Source organism: Dasypus novemcinctus, chromosome 22 (genome assembly GCF_030445035.2).
Source record: "Dasypus novemcinctus isolate mDasNov1 chromosome 22, mDasNov1.1.hap2, whole genome shotgun sequence".
Taxonomy (NCBI): domain Eukaryota; kingdom Metazoa; phylum Chordata; class Mammalia; order Cingulata; family Dasypodidae; genus Dasypus; species Dasypus novemcinctus.
In genome coordinates this window covers 50,615,526-50,631,336 of record NC_080694.1, presented here as the reverse complement: position 1 = coordinate 50,631,336, position 15,811 = coordinate 50,615,526, and the positions used below count along the sequence as shown (strand labels likewise).

The following is a 15,811-nucleotide window of genomic DNA, read 5'->3' as shown; positions in this document are numbered from 1 at the left end:
GGATACAGCAATGGCAGTGCTGAGAAGGAACTTTACATCCCTAAACACCTGTATTTAAAAAGAGGTGCTAAAATCAAAGACCTAACTGAACACCTGGAGGACCTAGAAAAAGAACAGCAAACCATTCCCAAAGTAAGCAGAAGGAAAGAAATAATAAAGATGGGAACAGAAATAAATGAAATTGAGGGGGGAAAAAAACAGAATAGAGAAAATCAACAAAACCAAAAGATGGTTCTTTGAGAAGATCAATGAAATTGAAAAACCCTGAGCTAGATTAACAAAGAAAAAAAGAGAGAAGATGAAAATAAATGAAATCAGAAATTAAAAAGGGGATGTTATGACTGACCACACAGAAATAAAAAGCATAAGAGCATACAATGGAAAACTGTAAGCCAACAAACCAGACAACCTAGATGAAATGGATAAATTCCTAGAATGCACAAACAACCTACATTGACTCAACAAAAAAATATAAGAACTCAACAAACCAATCACATTTAAAGAGATTGAATCAGTCATCAAAACTCCCCCAACAAAGGAAAGTTCAGGACCAGATGACTTCACAGGTGAATTCTAGCAAACATTTTGAGAAGAATTAACACTAATCCTGTTTAAATTCTTCCAAAAATTTGAAGAGGAGGGAAAATTACCCAGCATATTTTATGAAGCCAAGATCACCCTAATACCAAAGCTACTACAAGAAAAGAAAATTACAGACCAATCTCTCTAATAATGAACATAGATACAAACATTCTCAGCAGTGGTGCGGGTGTAACTCAGTGCCTGCTCTGCATGTACAAGGTCCTGAAGTCAATCTCCAGTGCCTCCTAAAAAAAATTCTCAACAAAATATTTGCAAATAGAATCCAACAGCATATTAAAAGAATTATATACCAGGACCAAGTACATATTTCTGGTATGCAAGAGTGGTTCAACACAAGAAAATCAATTCATGTTAAATACACTGCATTAACAAATTGAAGGGAAAAAAAACACATGATCATCTAGATTGATGCAGACAGCACCCTATCTTGATAAAAACACTTTGAAATATAGGAAGAGAATGAAAGTTTCTCAGTATGATAAAGGGCCAATATGAAAAACGCACAACCAACATTGTACTCAATGGGCAAAGGTTGAAAACTTTCCTTCTAAGATCAGGAATAGACAAGGATGCCCACTGTCACCACTGTTATTCAACATTGTACCAGAAATTCTAGCTAGAGCAATTAGACAAGGAAAAAAAAAAGGCATCCAAACAGAAAAGAGGAAATAAAACCCTCACCATTCACAGATGACATGATCCTATATTTAGAAAATCCCGAAATATCTACAACAAAGCTACTTGAGCTAATAAACAAGTTCAGCAAAGTGGAAGGATACAAGGTCAACACACAAAAATCAATAATGTTTCTGTACACTAGTATTGAACAATCTGAAGAGGAAATTAGGGGGAAAATTCCATTTACAATAGCAACAAAAAGACTCAAATACCAAGGAATCACTTTAACCAAAGATGTACAGGACCTATATTCAGAAAACTATGAAACATTGCTAAAAGAAATAAAAAAGACCTAAACAAATGGTAAGACATTTTGTGATCAGGGATTTGAATACTAAATATCATGAAGATGTCAATCCTACCAAAATTGATTTATAGATTCAATTCAATACCAATCAAAATTCCAACAGTGTACTTCACAGAAATAGAAAAGGCAATTACCAAATTCACTTAGAAGGGAAAGGGCTCCCAAATAGTATAAAACATCTTTAAAAAGAAGAGTGATGTAGGAAGACTCTCACTGCTAACCTTGAAACATATTACAAAACTAGAGTAGTCAAAACAGCATGGTATTGGCATAAAGATAGAAACACTGATCAGTGGAATAGGATCAAAAGTCAGAAGTAAACCCTCACCTCTACTGGTTTTTGACAAACTTACCAAGTTCACATTTCTGGGATCAAACAGTGTCTTCAACAGATGGTGTTGGGAGAACTGGATATCCATAACTGAAAGAATGAAAAAGGACCCCTATCTTACTCCCTATTCAAGAATCAAATCGAAATGGATCAAAGACCTAAATATAAAAGCCAGGACCACAAAACTAATAGAAGAAAATGAAGGGAAACATCTTCAAGATCTTGTGGTAAGTGGTGGCTTCTTGGACCTTATATCCAAAGCACAGGCAGCAAAAGAAAAAACAGATAAATGGGACCTCTTCAAAATTAAACACTTTTGTACCTCAAAGGACTTTGTCAAGAGGGTGAAAATGCAGCCAACTCAATGGAAGAATGATTTGGAAATCACATATCTGATAAGGGTTTATTATGCATGATATATAAAGAGATGCTACAATTCAACAATAAAAAGACAATCTGATTTTTAAAGAGCGCAAAGACTTGAAGAGACATTTGTCCAAAAAAGAAATACTAATGGTGAAAACCACATGAAAAAATGTTCAACTTCACTAGTGATTAGGGAAATGCAAATCAAAGCTACAACAAAATATCATTTCACACCTACCATACCGGCTGCTATTAAAAAGTCAGAAAACTGTAAATGTTGGAGAGGATGTGGTGAGATCAGAACACTTATTCACTGGTGGTGGGAATGCAGAATGGTACAGTCACTGTGGAGGACTGTTTGGCAGTTCCTAAGGAAGGTGAATATAGATTTTCCACCAGACCCTGCAATACCACTATTGGGTATATACACAAAAGAACTGAGAGCAGTGACATGAACAGATATCTGCACACCAAGGTTCATAGCAACCTTATTGATGATGGCCAAAAGTTGGAAACAACCCAGGTGTTCATCAACCCATGAATGTGGTGTATTCACATGATGTAATATTATGCAGCTGTAAGAAGAAATGAAGTTGTAAAACATATGACAACATGGATGAACCTGGAGGACATTATGTTGAGTGATACAAGCCAGATGCAAAAGGACAAATACTGTATGATTGTGCTACTATGAACATTGTATAATCTCATAGAGTTAACAACTAGAATATGGGTCACCGGAAAATAGAATGAGATTAGAGAATGGAAAGCTGAGAGTTAACTTGTGCCAAATTGGTAAAAAGGATGTGAGTTACTCTTCAGAAATGACTAGAAAAGGTAAAAACCCAACATATTGTTAGTAATTAGCAGTACTATTATGTGGGTATTAAAGTGGTTTAAAGAGAGTCTAAGGGAAGCGGATTTGGCTCAACCAATAGAGCATCTGCCTACCACATGGGAGGTCCAGGGTTCAAATCCAAGGCGTCCTAGCCCATGTGGTGAGCCGGCCCACATGCAGTACTGATGAGCACAAGGAGTGCCCTGCCATGCGGGGGTATCCCCCGTGTCAGGGGAGCCCCACTCACAAGGAATGCACCCCTCAAGGAGAGCTGCCCTGCATGAAAAAAGTGCAGCCTGCCCAGGAGTGGCTTTGCACACATAGAGAGTTGACACAGCAAGATGGCATAACAAAAAGAGACACAGATTCCAGTTGCTGCTAAGAATGCAAGCAAAGAAGAACACACAGCGAATGGACACAGAGAGCAGACAACAGATGGGGGAGGAAGGGAAGAGAAATAAATAATAAATCTTTAAAAACAAATAAATAAGGAGAGTCTAAGGTCATGTTTATTACTAAGAGGAAAGCTAAAAAATGTAACATGGGACTTTATAGTGTAGTAAAACCACATGTGAAATATGAACATGAGTAAAATTTCATATATAAAAACTGTCTTTGAAACTGAACAAATATGTGTTAATACTATAAGATGTTAATATCAGACCAAAAAAAAAAACATCCTAAGTAAAAGAAGCCAGACACAAAGTACTACATATTGTATGATTTCATTTATATAAAATGTAAATATTAAACAATTTATAAAAATGAGACTAGTGGTTATCTAGGGCTAGGGAAGGACTGCTAAGTGGTGTGGAGTTTTTCCATTTTGAGTAATGAAACTGTTCTAAAATTTTTTGTTATGAATGCCCAACTTTTTTTAAACCAATCAATTATATTGATACATATTAATGAAGCATACAATTAATTCAAAGTGTACCATCAATGGTATTTGGTATAATCACATAGTTGTACGTTCAACACATCAATCATTATTAGAGCATTTTCATTGTTTCAAAAACAATAAACAAAAAACAGACAAACAAGAAATTTCCTCACCTTTTAATCTCCCTCTGCTTTCCCTGCTGTCCATAGCTGCTGTTTCTGATGAATGCACATTTTGATTGTACTAATAGCCATTGATTATATACCTTGGATAGATCATATGGTATGTGAATATTACCTCAATAAAACTGCTTAATAAATAATTGTGCAAGAATACCTGGAAACATCTGCACACTGATGTTCATTGTGGCGCTATTCACATTTGCCAAAAGTTAGAAACAACCCAGGTGTCCATCGACTGATGAATGTGGTGTATTCACAACGGAATACTATGCAGATGTAAGAAGAAATGAACTTGTAAGGCATATGGCAACATGGATGAACCTGGAGGACGTTATGTCGAGTGAAGCAAGCCAGACACAAAAGGACACATACTGTATGACTGTTATTATGAACTAAGTACATTGTATAAACACATGGAGTTAATAATTAGAATATAGGTCACCAGAAAATAGAAGGAGGGTAGAGAATGGAAAGCTGAGGGTTCATCTGTGCCAAATTGGTAAAAAGGTTGTTCATAAATCTTTGGAAATGAATAGAAATGGTGAAAGCACCTCATGGTGTTTGTAACTAGCCGAGCTAATACATGGATATGACAGTGGTTGAAAGGACAAATCAAAGATCAGGTACATTTATATTAGAAGGAAAACTGAAAAAATATAACATGGATTTTATAGCACAGTTAAACCTCATGTGAAATATGAATATGGGTAATATTGCAGATATAAGACTGCTTTTCTTTTAAATTGAACAAATGTAAGTTAACATTACAAGATATTAAAATCAGGCAAAATACAACCAAAGCAAAATAAGGACAGTAGTGTACAGTAATATATTATTAAATAATAATCTTCCATTAAGGGTAAAAAAATGAAAGAAATATTATAAGAGAAAGAAACTAGACAAAAGGTACTATATATTGTTTCATCTATTCAAAACATAAACACAAATAAATTAGAAATACAGAAACAGAATAGCAGCTATGTACAGCAGGGGAAGCATAGAGAGATTGAGAAGTGATTAAGGGGCAGCGCTCTTTTGTCTGTGGTCTTTTTTATTATTATTACTGGAATAAGGAAGATGCTCTAATAATGACTGAATTAATGAATGCACAACTATGTAATTATACCAAATACCATTGATCGTACACTTTGGATAGATTGTATGCTTTATTAATATCTATCAATAAAATTGATTTTTTTTTAAACTACAAAGCTACAGTAATCAAAATAGTGTAGAACGGGGATAATGGCAGTTCCAATGGAACTGACCAATGAAATATAAGAAATAGCACATTTACAGCTATAGCAGTTTGATATGGTTATGAATTCCAAAAATAGACATTGGATTATGTTTGTAAACTGGTCTGTACCTTTGCGTGATTAAGTTATGATTAAGGCTTTGATTGGGCCACATCATTAGGGCATTGAGTCCCCATCCCTTGGTGGGTGGGGACTCACAGATAAAAGACATGGCAAAGGACAGAGTTGAGGGTTTTTGAAGTTGGAGTTTTGATGTTGGAGTTGGATGCCGAAGCCTTAAGCTGGATCCCTGGGAAGTAAGCACACAGAGAAAAGAGAAGCAAGCCCCAGGAAGAGAGGAACCCTGAATCCAGAGAGAAATAAGACCCTGGAAGGGAGGAACCCAGGAAGCCTGAACCCTCACAGACATCGGCAACCATCTTTCTCCAACACGTGAAAATAGACTTTCGTGAGGGAAGTGACTTATGCTTTATGGCCTGGTATCTGTAAGCTCCTACCCCGAATAAATACCCTTTATAAAAACCAACCAATTTCTGGTATTTTGTATCAGCACCCCTTTGGCTGACTAATACAATGGCCAATTGATTTTTCAGGAGGGTGGCAAGACCATTCAAGGGGAAAGAATAATCTCTTCAATACTTGATATTGGGAAAAGTGGATATTTGCATACAAAAGAAATGAAGTTAAACCCGTATCTCACACCATATGCAAAGATTAACTCAAAATGGATCAAGGCCCTAAATATAGGAGATAAAAACCATAAAACTCTTAGAAGACTACATAGGGACAAATTTTCATGATCTTGGATTTGGCAATAGATTCTTAGATGTGATGCCAAAGGCAAAAGCAATGAAAGAAACAAGAGGTAAATTATACTTCATCAAAATTTAAAACCTTTGGACATTAAAAGATATTATTGAGAAAGTGAAAAGACAACCAACATAATGGGAGAAAACACTTGCAAATCATAGATCTGATAAGGACTTAATATTCAGAATATATATAGAACTCTTACAACTCAACAACCAAAAGAGTAACAACCCAATTAAAAAATGGACACAGGACTGAAATATAGATTTCTCCAAAGAAGATATACAAATGGTCTATAAGCACATGAAAAGATGTCCAACCTCATTAACCATTAGGGAAATCAAAACCAATATCAAAATGAAATACCACTTCCCACCCACTAGCATGGCTACTATTCAAAAAGTAGAAAACAATAATTGTTGGGGGGCATTTGGAGAAATTGGAATCCTTGTACTCTTGCTGGTGGGAGTGTAAAATGGTACCGTCACTATGGAAAGCTGTATGGTGGTTCCTCGAACAGTTCAATACAGAATTACCATATGACCCAGAAACTCCATTCTTAGGTATACACCCAAAGAAACTGAACACAGTGACTCAAGCAGATACTGGTACACCAATGTTCATAGCAGCATTATTCACAATAGCCAAAAGGTGGAAATAGCCCAAGTGTCCAACAACAGTGGAAAGGAAAAACAAAAGGTTGTACATATATACAACAGAATATTATTCCACCTTTAAGAAGAAATGAAGTTCTGAGTCATGCTGTGACGTGGCTGTACCTCAAAACATTATAATGAATGAAATAAGCAAGGACCTTAAGAACAATGCATGCATGATTTCATTTATACAAAATATGTAGAAACAGCAAATTCATAGACAGAAAGTAGTTAGTGGTTGCCAGGGGAAGGGGGAAGGGCAGTATAGGGAGTTGTTGCTTGGTTAGTACAGTTTTGCAAATTTTGGACATTTTTAAATAAAATTAATTAAAATACATAAAAAATTAAAAATGACTCTCTCCTGGCCAAGCTTCTACATACAAGATTCAACTTTAATGAGACAACTGTTACCTTTAAGTAAGAAGGCTTAATGTTACTCAAGCTGTTTAAATGACAAAAGCCAAAAGACACATTAAATATTAATTCATGAAACTGAAGATTTTTCTGCTACCTAGTTATATTTGTCTCAGATTCCATAAGACTCTTCTTTTATAGAGCAATGATTCTCAACCCTATCAGACTCAATGCTCACCTTTATTTCAGAACGTGACCATAGATTCCTTTAACACAGGCTCAAGATCATTTTTATGACAAATATTTTGTAAGTCACCCTTTTACTATCCTGAAATGAAATTCATGGAAAAATATAACCGAATTACATAATTTCTAAACCAAACAAATCTAACATCCTACCTTTAATATAAAGAACAAAAGAAAACAAATTCTAATAAAGTAGATTGCATTTTACACCTGCTGTGGTAGAACTGACTACACTAGAGGATGAAATTTCCAAAAAGCCATAGAAGGAAATGGTACTGTACAGTCAGGACTCCCTTGCAGAGAGCAATGGAAAAGTGTAGCAAATTAGTCATATCAAAGATGTCTTGTGAATGACAAAATTTCATGAAACTAGAAATAAAATGTGTTTTGTTGTTTTGTTTTTTAAGATTTATTTATTTATTTATTTCTCCTCCTCCCTCCATTCTCTGCTCTCTGTGTATTCGCCGTGTGTTCTCCTGTGTCTGCTTGTATTCTCATTAGAGTCTGCATGTGTTCTCATATGCTCTGTGAATCGATCCTGGGACCTTCCAGAGTGGGAGAGAGGTAATCATTCTCTTGTGCCACCTCAGCTCCCTGGTCTGCTGCGTCTCTTATTATCTCTCCTCTGTGTCTCTTTTTTGTTGCGTCATCTTGCTGCACCAGCTCTCTGCACGGGCCAGCACTCCTGCACAGGGCAGCACTCCACATGGGCCAGCACTCCACGTGGGCCAGCTTGCCACACAGGCCAGCTTGCCTTCACCAGGAGGCCTCGGGTATCGAACCTGGACCTCCTATATGGTAGACAGGAGCCCAATTGCTTGAGCCACATCCACTTCCCAAAATGAGTTTTTAAAGATTTGATTGTTGAGGATTAATTCAACTTTGGAACACATATTTTAAATGCAGTAGTTGACTTCATCATTAAAACCAGCGATAAAGAATGCTCCACACACTAAATACATTTAAGTTGAAATATAAAAATTTTTAAGTCTATTCAGAATTAGGAAATTTGTCAGACATTCCCAGATGAGTATATCATCAGCTGTAGACTAAACAACTTGCTCTCCTTAAGGAAGCAGTGTGGGTGTTGAAGGGTATGTCACCTTGTTTAAGATGCTTAATTATCCAATTCAGAAATTTATATATTTAATGGCTACCTGTTAGAGCTGCGAAGATGTTTCCTTAATGTGTATAAAGTACCTTGATAAATGCTAACAAGTTGTAGTACAAGCAAGAGTACTTCCCTAGTTTCTTTTTTTTTTTTTTTTAAGATTTATTCTTATTTCTTTCTATCCCCATCCCCCTTGTTGTCTGCTCTGTGTCCATTTGCTGTGTGTTCTTCTGTGTTCACCTGCATTGTCAGACAGCTCTGGGAAACTGCGTCTTTTCTTGTTGCATCACCTTGCTGCGTCAGCTCTCCATGTGTGTGGCGCCACTCCTGGGCAGGCTGCACTTTTTTCATGCAGGACGGCTCTCCTTGCAGGGCGCACTCCTTGCACGTGGGGTACCCCTATGCGGGGGACACCCCTCTGTGGCATGGCACTCCTGTGCGCATCAGCACTGCACATGGGCCAGCTCACCACACAGGTCAGGAGGCGCTGGGTATTGAACCCTAGGCCCTCCATATGGTAGGCGGATGCTCTATCAGTTGAGGCATGTCTGCTTCCCTTCTCTAGTTTCTATATGACTGGATTCAATCTTCTTAGTGCCTATATATAGTAGATGATAGATCTTCAAGAAAGACATTGAGGAAAGCAGATTTGGCCCAACGGATAGGGCGTCCGCCTATCACATGGGAGGTCCATGGTTCAAACCCAGTGCCTCCTGACCTGTGTAATGAGCCGGCCCACACACAGTGCTGATGCGCGCAAGGAGCGCCCTGCCACGCAGGGGTGTCCCCCATGTAGGGGAGCCCCACACACAAGGAGTGTGCCCTGTAAGGAGAGCTGCCCAGTGGGAAAAAAAGCACAGCCTGCCCAGGAATGGCACCTCACACACAGAGAGCTGACGCAGCAAGATGATGCAACAAAATGAGACACAGAATCTGGGTGCTGCTGACAAAGATACAAGTGGACACAGAGCACACAGTGAATGGACACAGAGAGCAGACACCTGGGGCAGGGGGGAGCGGGGAAGGGGAGAGAAGTAAATAAAAAATAAATCCTAAGAAAAAAAAAGACACTGAAAGATAGAAGCATCCAGAAGTGGGGCTTCCAAAAGGCAGGCCTAACTTGTAGAACTTTGAGGGCTAGAACCTCCAAAGATTGTTTCCAGTACTTCAGATTAAAATACCTGGGCAGGACAACTAACAAGGAGATGATGATGGACAACTACCATACCAAGGAACCAAGAAAGTTTACAACTACAAGCAAGAGAGTCCCATTCATTGGCCCCATGGGATCTAAGCCCCCTCTCAATTAGAGGTGGAATGGACATGACCATACCAGAATCCTCAGAATTGGGGAATGAACTATGGCCTACAGTAGACTTACTGGTATTCTACTATAGACTTATTGTGATTCTAGCAATGGAAGAAATTATATCACTGATGTGGAAGCAGTGGCCACTGGAGGTTCTGAGGGCTGGGAGAGGAGAAAACAGATGTAATAGGAGTGCATTTTCAGGACGTGGGAATTGTCCTGCATGACATTGCAATGTCAGATGCAGGCCATTATATATCTTGTCATAACCTACAGAATTGGGTGGGAGAGAGGGCAAACTACAATGTAAACTTTAACCCACACTTAGTGGCAATGTTCCAGAATGTGTTCATCAATTGCAATGAACGTACCTCACTAATGAAGGATGTTGTGGGAGGTGTGGGGAGTGGGGCATATGGGAATTCCCTATATTTTTTATGTGACATTTGTGTAATCTAAGTAAAATTAAAAAATAAAATTTAAAAAAATCTCTGGGGATGGGCCTGAAGGCTAACCAATGCTGAATGATTTGTTGACTCAGTAAGTCATGCCCTTTACAAGCCTTTACTTTCCTCTGCCCTCTCTTTATAGTCATCTGTCTTAGTGTACTCCTTTTATTGTCAGCCAGTTGAAGTGGTCCCCACCTAATGTAATAGGAAACCTTGGATAGTAGGGTAAAATAATTCACTGCTTTTATAAATGACCTGCTTGCTTTTATCATCCCATTGTTTCACTGGAAATCTAGCTGCGATTTGCAACACACATTGCTGCCATCGCTACATTATTGCACTCTCATAAATTCATAGCAAGTGAACAAAATTCTCATCACTACAATAACTGGAAAGAACATAAAACTGAACGTCTTTTCTCAAAGTTTGGATTGTGGCTATGAGGACTTCAATATTCATCTGTAGAAAGAAAGGATTAGAACCTAGATGACTTCTAAAGTACCTTCCCTTTTTGATACTTTGTCTCTATTATTTCTGTTACAGGTTTGCAGTAATTAACAAGCTGTAGCTCAGTTTCCCCTGATATGCACTGGGGAAAGGCTAACCCCATCCCCCATAAGCCTATGTGTCCAAGGACACAGCACAAAGAAACCACGTAGAAATGATGGGAGTAAAGGGAAGTGGAGACCTTCCCTACCTGTATACCAGAGGGAGATAAAGAAACCCTTTAATCCCTACAGATTAAAGAAACATCTGCTCCTGCAGCATTCCAAGAAACCATAACTCCCTAACCCACTATCCTCTAGTCATTATCAGGGAAAGTTTTCACCTCCAGGGCTTCCTATTGGTCCCTGCACCTCACTCGAGCCCTCAACCATCTCCCACTAACTATCATTTCCCCGCCTAGGAAAGTTCTGTATAAATTCAAATTCCCCCCTTCCAGGAGTGGGCTGAAGTCTCTCTTCAGACTCCCACCATGCGGGTGGGGGGGCTGAAGTCTGTTCTTCAGACCCCCCTCTGTTGGGAGAGCTTCTCAATAAATTCTTTCTCTGCCTGTGGTCATATCAGTCTCCATGTTCCAGTAAGCACTGTTTTCTCCAGCAATTTCTACATAGTTGAATAGGTGGGAAATTAACATTAGCAGAATGATATAAAGCAATTTGTGAGCTAGGCTACACTGTGACTACTCAGTTCATGGCCAAAGGTATTTCTTAGAATACTGAGCTAAAAATGTAACTGCCTTCCGCAATCTGTGCAAAGATGTTCTAATTGATGGGAAGGGAAAAAAATTCAACCCGGGGGAAAAAATGCAACCTAGAGTGCCAGCAATTCCTCTGTGAGCTAGCGTGGCAGGGAGAGTATGGGGTGAATGAAGCATCGAGTTACAAACCAAATTAAAGGCCTGGAGAAGAGTGGCAGGGTCTAATCACCCACTGTCTGAGGCTGCCAGAACTGGATCTACCACCCTTGTTCACTCACAAAGGACTGCTCTACATGGGTTACACATACAAGCTAAGGGCTTCAAACATTTTTTTATTAAAAAGGCCTTCTATTTCCTAATAGATCTTTATGGAGCTATTTCCTTGAAGCTTTTAGCTCTGTCATTAAAATTTCCATGAAAAAGTAATCAAAACCTAATGCTTACAGTGTTTTGTCACAAAGAAAAATATTGTGGGTTTGTGTTCCTATTAAAAACATGTGTTACATAAATGTACATAATTATGTAAGTCTCAGAGCACACACACAAACACAAAAACCTTAGGAAAATAATAATAGTTTTGCCCAAACCAGTGAAACCCATAAAGTAATTTTGTGTTCTGCCCATAACTACCCTCATTAAGCCAATGCTTTGCAAAAGTCAGCAAGCAATGAATATTTCTGCATATTTTGTAGCATAGGCTAATAAGACTTGCTCTATGGGGATAAATTAAAGTCACTTTAAAATTCCAACACAGAATTTTCTGGATTTGGTTGACTGCATGTGCATCTGCACTATTTTTCCCGGATTGGGGGGGGGGGGGGGGGGAAATGTTAATTTTAGAAAGGACAAAAAGTTTGCCAGGAAAACACACCACGTTGGCTCAACAACTATACAGTGACTCTTTTCTTAAGGGTTCAAAATGCTTTACGGCTTCCTGGTTGTCTTGAATTCCCTATATGTCATCCCTATTCATAATAGGATTCTCATTTCATCAATGTCTGATTTAATATCATACCCACTTTATGATACATTTTTTTTTATTAGTTCTTCACCTCACTTTTCCGAATACAGATAAATAAAAGTAACTGCTCCTCTGGTATTACTCTGTGATAGTTTGGCACACACAATGGCTCAGTACATACGGGGATCTAGGTGAAAAGCAGCAGGTGGACATCTAGACAAGGCGCAAACCCAAACACCATATAGATTGCAGGCGCCCTCTTCTTACTACATGGTCACACTTCCCATCTGGCCACTCTGAAGCACACAGTTCAGTGTGAAGCATACTTGACAGGGTTGGCCGCACCTGCTCTTTACCTGTGCAGGGGAGAGGCGCTTGGTTCAAGTTACTCCAAGCGTAAGCGGGACCTCGGTTGAGGAAGGGGATCGTCCCTCCTCGCGGTTCCTAGAGACAAGACTCGGCTGGGGCTTTCGCCTGAAAGCGAGCAACCTGTGGAAACGCCCGGGGTCTGCCTCAGGTCCTCAGCACAAAGGAGGGAGGTTCTCTGGTTCCCATGGGGACGCGCCCCAGTCCTTCCGAAGAGCCGGCGCCCCGGGAAGGAATTCTCGCTTTTACAACACGGATGTTCAAACGCTGACTCCAGCCGGGGCTCTCGGAAGCCTGGCTCACCACCCTCTGAGTTTCTAAGGAGAGTTAACCCTCCAGTCCCCAAATTGCAGCGCCAGGAGCAGTGACACGGCCACCCGCCCAGCATCTCGAGGGGAAGCCCGCGGGGACTGCTCCTGCCTGTCGCTCCTTTTTCCTGCTCCGCACAGTTCCTTTCCAGGCGCCGCTTACCAACTGGAGGGTGCCCCCCGCCGCGGGACCCTTCCAGATACTTTCAAGAGGTTAGGAGGGGCGGGGGAGGGACGCACGGCACAAGCCCCCAGAGCTTCTGGATGAGGGTCCCAGGGGTGGGACCCGGATTTTTTTCCTCCAGAACCTGGGCAAGAGCTGTTGCTAAAGCTGTGATAAAAGTTCCAGCACCCCAGTCTCCCCAAATACCTTGTCGACATGCCACCGTGTTTAAGGAGGGGGGAGACCTATTGCCTCGAGCGGATACACGAGGGAAGACGGCACATTCACCGCGGCCAAGAGGCAAGGTTCTCCCCCCAAAGTTCGGGGAGCAACGGAAAAAAAAAGAAAATAAAAGGGATGTTCTGGCAGGGGAGGCGTTGTGATAGTTCCGCCTGGAAACGAGCCCAGATTGCGCAGGGGGAAGCGGCGCGTTGGCGGCCGCCCCGCGCACCTGGAGAGGGTGAGGGACCTTCTGCCCCCGCAGCCGGGCCCCCGGGACGCGGGGTGGAGAGCACCCCAGCCGAGGGCCGGCGCCCCTGAGGAGAATGCCGTGAGGGGCAGCTCCGCGCCCCCGCGAACGCGGAGAGGGGCTCGGGAGGGAGGAGGGGGTGCCCGCCCAGGGGAGGCCGAGCGGGCTCGTGGCACCGCGGGCCCTCCTTACCTTGCGCCCGAGGGCCGAGAGCTGGGAGGGCGCGGGCGTGCGCCCCGCGGGGGTGCGGCTGCCAGCTCCCGGGAGCAGCGGCTGCAGCCACCAAAGGCGTTCGGGTCCCCTGGCGACCGGCCCCTGGGGCGTCGCTGCCCGCTCGTCCCCGCCCCCCGCCCGAGCTGCCCGGCCTCCTCTCCCCCCGCTCCTAAGCTCCCCCGCTCCTCGCCTCCCCGGGCGCCTCCTCTCCCGCGGCTGCTGACTCGGGAGAGCCGAGCCCCTCGCGCGCGCCTGCCCGCCTCCCGGGGCGCGCCCCCGCGCACGCCTCCCCACGGGCGCCATCTACCTGGCACAGGGACCGCGAGGGGTCTTGGGACAGCTTGAGAACACTCTTTAAAAAGCTTTGATCTGTGACTCTAGCAATGGAAGAAATTGTAGCATTGATGTGGAGACTGACCACGGGATTTGCTGGGGGCAGGGAGAGGGAAGGAGAGATGCGATGTCGGGGCATTTTCTGCACTTGGAGTTGTCCTAAAGGATATTGCGGGGTCAGATGCTGGATATATCCTGCCATAACCCACTGAATGGACTGGGGGAGAAGGTAACCTACAAAGTAAACTACAATCCATGCGGAGCAGCAGCGCTCCAAAATGTATTCACCAAATGCAGTGAATGCGCCACACTGATGAAAGAGGTTGTTGATGTGGGAGGAGTGGGGAAGGGGGGTGTGGGGTATATGGGAACGTCTTATATTTTTTAATGGAACATTTTTTATGATCTATGTGTCTTATTTTTTTAAAAAAAATAAAGACAAATTTTTAAAAAATCTTTCATCTGCCCAGTGAGGTTCTTAATGGGGCACCACTGACCTCTGTTCCTGGCCTCCAGCCTCTTTTCTCTTAAGAAGAGCACTTAGCACTTCTTGTAAACACTGAGCTCTGGGAATCTCCTGCAAGTCATTTGAATTATCCCACTATACCTCCTTCCATTATTTTAATGTACACATCTCCACTAGTTACACTTAGGTTGCTAGGATTTTCGATTGGCCTCGGAAAGGATATATTCAGCTGCACAAGACAGGGCAAGTCTTTTTTGCCTGCATTGTTGATACCTGCCACCTGTCAAGGCCCCAGGTGAATGCAAGAGGCATTAATTAGCCCCCTGGCATTGGTTCCTGAGCAGGCCTGGAGCCTCACGTACGAGAAACCCAGTCCTCAGGCCCAGGTTCGGGGAGGAGCAGGTCGATTTGTTCAAAGAAGAGAGTTCTAATGGAAAATGCAGTAGCAATGGGCAAAACCGTTGAAACAACATAAAAGCTAAGGATGATGAGAAGGGATTCATGACAACATCAGCGTATCTCTAACATGCAGGAGCTGGGAGCCACATAATCCCTCAGGGAATATGAAAGGTGAATTGTTAAATGGCACTTCATTCATTCATTCATTTACCCATCAATTCAATATGTATGTATCCAGTAGCTTAGAGGCAGTTATTCTTAGTCAGACATGCTATAATATAAAGAAGGCCAGGAATTAACTTCTTTACCAGTTTATAGCAGAGCCCTGGAAAACGCAAATACCTATTAGAGACTCCACGGTAATCCACTATCTTTTAAAATTTTATCAGATGACTTTATAATCACTGGGCTGGAAAAAAAAATGGGCACTTACTAGAACTGCGAGGTTTTGATATTGGGCAGGAAGTAGGTATTGAAAGATAAATAGATCAAGCAGGTTACTGCAACTGAATGGACATGGCTAGGTGAAGGAGGAGAGGGGCAAGTTGGG

At 41.6% G+C, this 15,811-nt stretch overlaps 1 protein-coding gene across 2 annotated transcripts in view; it reads right to left on the bottom strand.

Annotated features, from left to right (window-relative positions):
• Positions 1 to 14,206, bottom strand: part of RNF144B (ring finger protein 144B) — a 220,906-nt gene extending 206,700 nt beyond the window's left edge. The window contains exon 1 of one of the 2 annotated variants that reach the window (XM_058285295.2): positions 14,043 to 14,206. The gene's annotated coding sequence lies outside the window, so the exon portion shown is untranslated. The remainder of the gene's footprint in view (positions 1 to 14,042) is intronic. The other variant, XM_071210992.1, reaches the window with a different exon arrangement.
• Positions 14,207 to 15,811: the final 1,605 nt, after the last annotated feature.